The sequence below is a fragment of the Cornus florida genome, unplaced genomic scaffold (assembly GCF_030987335.1).
Source record: "Cornus florida cultivar Cherokee Brave unplaced genomic scaffold, ASM3098733v1 CherokeeBrave_3.0.0_Hap2_Chr03, whole genome shotgun sequence".
Classification (NCBI taxonomy): Eukaryota; Viridiplantae; Streptophyta; class Magnoliopsida; order Cornales; family Cornaceae; genus Cornus; species Cornus florida.
The window spans coordinates 8,502,339-8,509,169 of NW_026775573.1; the positions used below are offsets into that span (position 1 = coordinate 8,502,339).

Here is a 6,831-nt window from a genome sequence, read left to right on the forward strand (position 1 = left end):
TTGAAGAGACAACGAAGAGGAAGAGATTTGATAACTGTCCTCAGTTCATCTATGACGATCCTTTTAATAAAATCTCTGAACTCTCAACTTTTCTCATCACGATCCTTTTAATAAAATCTCTGAACTCTCAACTTTTCTCATCTATGACGATCCTTTTAATAAAATCTCTGAACTCTTAACTTTTTTTTTTTTAGTTGGTACTTACATATTCATATATGTCTCTATTAAGACTTAAACTCTTGACCTTTAAAAGAATACGAACTTAAACTCCTGACCTTTAAAAGAATACGGACTTCATGCCGTTGGAGTAGTGCCAGTTGGTCTTTGAACTCTCAAATACATGAGAAATATAAAGAAAAAGGGACCCACCTAGGCATCTCTAGGTCAAAAATCCCTTTGATGTTGCATAACAAAAACGAACAGTTTTTGCCTAATAGTAAGAATTTAACCATTGAGTACTTTTTGGTGGGACCACTGACTGGCTAGTCATGGGAGGAGATAAACAAAAATGGATTAATGCTATCCGTTTTTATTTATTTTTATCGTGAGTTATTACCAATAAACGGATACATTGTTTGATAACTAAAAATGTTATCTTATTTTAAAAAAAATAAACAGAAAATATATTTGTTAATCTTAAATTGTTTTAAAAAATTTTAACACCTATTTTAAACAAATAATGACTTATAATATATTCATGAAGTGTCTAATTATTTCTTACTTATAATGACTTTTAAATAACAAATTACTATTTTAATCAATTTTTTTTATTTTCAGAATTGCTTAAGTAATATTTTAAAATACCCATTATGAAGACCCACCAAGAGAATAAAAGAACCGGTCAAGGCATATTCCAAACTACTGCAGGAGTGGGAAAGAAATACTTAGTGTGAAAGAAAAAAAAGGTCAAAACAAGCACCGAATATCAGAGATTGAGAGGCCCACGGCTGTCAAGCCTTCAAAACAGGCCTCCAAATTCTTGGTCTGTTGCCGCAACTCCAGATAAAATTGTGCCATGGAACACGCATACCATGCTCCCTAGTCCCTACAGACATTCCAGACAGCTTTGAAGGACCAAACACCATGTTTCTTTTTTAATAGAATCTTCTTCGGAGCCTGAAACAGCATGTTGTTGAAGGTAGAGTCCAATCTTGGAAGGCCAACTTTTGTCCAACCAACGTAAGAAAGAAGAACAGAAAGAGAAGCATTATGATTTAATCCTACTGCAGACAATAATCTTCTCAATCCATAATGTTGCTGTAAGGTTAGTCCTTAATACCAAGGATCGTAGGACAGAGAAACAACTACGTACGTACCATACCATTTCCTAGAGAACAGGATAAATGCTGAAGCAAGAAATCTCTGCTATTGAGGATGGCGTTCCAGATAACAGAATCATCATTATTGCCCACAGATCCTCCTTAGACAACAGAAAATGGCAGGTCAGCATAAAAGCACAGGAAAGATATATGCTTCTAAAGCTTTTAATGCCTAAACCCCCTTCCATTTTTGATAAGCTAGAAGGCGCAGATGAATTTTAGAGTGTGATGATTGCTCTGTCGCAGAACAATGAGGTTAGACTCTGGTACGTCTGAAAGAAGGGCTCAATACGTAGTCTTGAGCACAGAACACCTTTGATGGTTGCTGCCTATGGTAGTGTTGATGTTTTGAAGTTGGTGCTTGCTCAGTCCAAGGTAGTTGATGTAAATCTTTCTTGTGGCCTAGAACGGAGCACTGCCCTTCACTGTGCTGCGTCTGGTGGATCTGTCAATTCTGTTGATGTTGTGAAACTGTTTTTATCAGCCGGTGCAGATCCCAATTTGCCAATGGTCATCGCCCCGTGGACGTGATCGCAGGCACAAAAGCATGTCTCAAAGAACTGCTTATGAATAATGTTTCTGATGAAGCTGTTAGCAACTGCAATCTACGGGTATCAATTGGTAGCTCAAATTCCAACTCACCAACATTATCTTCTTCACCAGACAATTAATCAGTCTCTATCTTCTCCAATGACATCAAAGTGTAATGATATTCCTGCTAATTCTATGTCAAAGAAGAAAGAATAACCAATTGATTCATCACTGCCTGATATAAAGAACACCATATATTGAATGGGTGAGTTCCGGATGTTTTCGTTCAAGGTCCAGCCTGGTTCAAGGGCTTATTCGCATGATTAGACCAGTGTCTTTTGTTCACCCAGGTAAAATGCACGGAGAAGAGATCCACGGAAGTACACCATTACAGTTCCATGCCCCGCCCTGATTTTTGAAAGGCTGCGTGTAGGCGCGGGGATATGTGTGGAGTGTTTAAGTGCTGGCTCCACCCTGCTCAATACCGGACTCGGCTCTGTAAAGATGGGACAAGCTGTGCAAGGTGACTTTGCCTTTTTGCGCGCACAGCCAAGGAGCTGAGGCCTTTGTATGTCTCTACTGGTTCTGCTGTTCTTTCTCCTCGATCAACCTCGGCTGCTAGTGCTGCGGACATGGCTGCTGCCTTGAGCCTTCCTCCTCAGCTTCTGCGTTCAATCAGCCAATGTCTCCACTGGCAAATGGCACATTTCACAATCAATGACAGCTTGGCCCCAACCACATGTTCCAACCCTTCATCTGCCGGGAAGCAAACTTCAATCAAGTCGCCTGAGATCTTAGCGCCAGGGACATTCCACTTGAGGATTACAGTATGCTGCTGGATTTTGAATCCCATCAACAGCTTCTCAATGACTTGACTCATTTTTCGCAGTCATATCCTGGTTCTGGCTCTTTGAACCGTTCTTGTTGGTCCAAAACACGGACTCCTTCAAACCTTGAAGAGCTATTTTCTGCCGAGATCAACTCTTCTCCCTGATATTCTGATCGGGCAGTGGCTTGTTTTTCTCCAACACACAAATCATCTCTTCTCAATCAGTTCCAACAGCAGTATGGCTTATTATCTCCTATCAATGTACTAAAGTTTACTCTCCCAAAAATATTGAGCATCCTTTCTTTCTGGCATCATTTGGTGTCTCATCTTCCGGAAGAATGTCACCAAGAGGAAAGAAGCCCATCTCCAATTGACACACACAATAAACAAATAAAAAGAAGGGGACATCTATGCCGTTGATCAATCATTATAAAGCTATAAGCTACATAAAAATGTACATGTCAATACATGCACAAGAGGCAACTTCCCACAGTGACTCTAGTGGTATAGACATCCCTTTAGAGGTGCTGCAATAAGAGTGAGGTTGGAAAATTCAGAAGTTGTGGCATAGTTACAGTGAATAAAGAATGAAATAGAGAGAAAAATCAAATCAAAAAAGGAAAAGGCTTAAAATTCATACATGTGGTGTCCAACTAGGCAGTTGAATAGGCTATTATACACTAGCCACATACATGTGTATGTGTGTTGGGGGGAGCTGTAGAGAGATGTTACATCCCCACCTGTGCACCATAAGTCATCATCCCCCCGGATGTGGATCTGAATTTGGATATTGTGTCAATACATGTGCAATTTAAGGGGAAAAAAAATTTAAAATCCCGTCCATATACCCAAAAGCAAGCGAGAACAAGATCCCCAAGGAAATTATGTCCTTGTAAAATATTCTCAGCGCTCACAACTATATATGAGGGAGAGAGAAAATAGCTCTTACAGTTGAGTGACCAACAAGTTCCATTTGTCAAGGTGCTCGCCTATTGTTTGTGGTGTTGAAGATGCAACATGCTGGAGATGCTGCTGTTCTCGCCCACCATTTCCATTTAATCCTGAAAGGTTTATCTTCATCAGTATCATTTTAAAAAAATATGCGAGTATATACTTCAGCATGGAAAGCTTTACAGGAAAATGCTAGAGGAGATATGGGATTGAAAGATTTTCCTTATTGCGGAGTGTATAGGTGTTAGTATGGGAGTTAGAGGTGTTCAGGAGTGGGAAGTTTTTTTAAAAAAATTTTATGAGCGTTTTTCAAATAAAGATCTTGATTCATGTATAGAGATAAGTTTTATGCACGAAGAAGTTACATCAAGATTTGGGTAAACTTAAATCTCTCTTCTAAAGTGAATGTTCTCACTTATTGTAGATCCCTTTGCTAGATGCCTCTCCTTCGATCTCCATCTTCTTGGTAATAGTCTTGCCTTTGAGAACCACTCATAAATCTCCATGAATGACCTTGGGAAGTTTAGTTTGTGGGAGCCTCCATTAGATGAGAACAGAGAGAAAATATTTTTCTTGTCTTCTAAAATTATTACATAAAGCGTAACCTCAAATATACATGGACTCCATGTATATATAGGCAACATAAAAATAATAATTAAAGACATTATATTTTTCTCAATCTCTAAAACTAACTTGATATCTCAAATCTAATAGGTCTCCAATATCAAGTTAGGCTATTAGTGAGAATCCTTTGGGCTTATTATTTTCTTGGCAACAATGAATTAATAATTGGCTCGGTCCATGGACCCAATTAAATTAATTCATAAATTAATTTCTACTACACTAAAAGAAATTATTTGACCTCCAATTAAATAATAAATAACTTCTAAGTTAATGTTGCATTTTGACCCCTCTATGCATAATTAGTTATCGGATAAATAAAGTTATCAATCCGACTACTTAATTAATATATTTATTTTGTTACCTTTGATTATTTTAGACTCGATCACAATAAAACATTTGTTTTACGAAAATAATAATTTAAATAAATAAATATATAATAAATCATTTTGTCTAAAAACATACGAAGGCCTTCCAATTTAATTTGTGATCAATCATAATCAATACAAAATAAATACAAGGAGTAATGATGCAAATATTAAAAATATAACCCTCTAACTATTAATTACATAATTATCCAAAGTGTCGGTCTAAGGATTCCAAAGAATCCGCTGAACAAATCAAAGTAATTACTAATTAATAAAAGAGTCTATACTTTTCTCATGCTTAAGAGTCAAATGCCATGACAGTGATAGGGAGCAATTGCATACGACGGCTCTTCCAATATATCTCAACTTAACGCAGATTCAGTTCAAGTCTTAGTTAATAATGAGTCCATCCATAATTACCGACTATGAACTATTTATGATTACTATTTATGATCATGTATTGATCGCAATCACATACATATATAAATATCTCTTGTAATCAAGTGGACACTATCAATTCCATAATGAATCGAAACATAATACATTGAATTCACCAAATGTATAAAGTATAAATATTTTAGATATGTTAGGAATATATGTCACTTTAATCCAAATAAGAATTTGCTATGCCAGGGCATATAAATCCCAACAGCTTCCACTTACACTCATAGCTAATTCTAATTGCATCTAACTCCAATGTTATCCAGGTAACGATCAAAATTATTGATCGATGATACTATGACTTTACCGATTTTTTCGTTTTTCTAATTTCGGGAATTTAATTGATTCTCTAGATTATTTTAATCATTTCAAGTCAGTTAGGATGACAGTATCATTTTTAGAATTTTTTGGAGGTCGGGACAATTTCCGGACTCGTGAATTTCTCCCGGTTTTCTCATTTTAAGTGAGGGGTATTGTAGTCATTTCACATGTATATATATATAGGTGTATCTATTTTTGGTGGGAGATATTTTGGAGATTTTGTTAGTATTGAAATGGATGTAGAAGGGTAAAAGAGTAACTAACCAAAAAGTGACAAATACACACATTTTTACAAATGGCATGCTATTGACCACAAGGCAAATTATTGACTAACCCATTTTCTTTCTTTTCCCCTTCATTTTCGGCAGAATGTTTCCCCTCTCTAGCATTTCACCTTCTCACTCTATATTCACTACAAGAAAAATGGGTTTTTACGACATCTTATTTACGGGGTTCCTTTATTTTGCCTCATGGAAACTATTTTTGACGGGGATTATGAGAGGATCCTCGTAATTGTTACATAAAGGGGGCATGTTTTCATGGGGATTTAGCAAGATCCTCGTTGAAAATTTTTTTTACGGCATTTTAAAGTCCTCGTGGATATTTAAATATATTAAGGGCATTCTTGTTCAACTTTAATGGGAGAAATAATCCTTGTGTTAAAATTTGACATTTAAGGGGCATTTTTTGTCCCATGAATAAGTAAAAAGAGTTTTCCCCCCTTTTTTTAACCATCCCGCTAAATTGGGCACAATAAAAATTACACTAAAATTTTTTTTACGGCGTTTTAAAGTCCTCGTGGATATTTAAATATATTTAAGGGATATTTTTTGTCCCGTGAATAAGTAAAAAGACTTCCCTCCAAATTTTTTATCCTCCTGCCAAATTTTTGGGCACTATTAAAATTGCACTTTATTTTATTTTATTTATTATTATTTTTTTAACGGCATTTTAAAATCCTCGTGGATATTTAATAACATTTAAGGAATATTTTTTTGTCCCGTGAATAAGTAACCTCCCTCCAAATTGAACACAATTAAAATTGCACTTTATTTTTATTTATTTATTTATTTATTTTTAACGGCCTTTTAAAATCCTCGTGGATATTTAATAACATTTAAGGGATATTTTTTTGTCCCGTGAATAAGTCAAAAGACTTCCCACACAATTAAAATTGAACTTTATTTATTTATTTATTTATTTATTTATTTATTTTTAACGGTCTTTTAAAATCCTCGTGGATATTTAATAACATTTAAGGGATATTTTTTATCTCATGAATAATTAAAAAGACTTTCCACCAAATTTTTTACCCTCCCTCCAAATTAGACACAATTAAAATTACACTTAAAAAAATATATATAAATAAATAAATAACCTAATTCACATTTCGCATTATAGGGCAGCAAAAAACCTCAAATACAGAAGAAGAGGGGAGAGACAAATCAGA

At 35.3% G+C, this 6,831-nt stretch overlaps 1 pseudogene; it reads left to right on the forward strand.

Annotated features, from left to right (window-relative positions):
• The first annotated feature begins 1,343 nt into the window (after positions 1–1,343).
• Positions 1,344–3,053, forward strand: LOC132301055 (zinc finger CCCH domain-containing protein 30-like; annotated as a pseudogene).
• Positions 3,054–6,831: the final 3,778 nt, after the last annotated feature.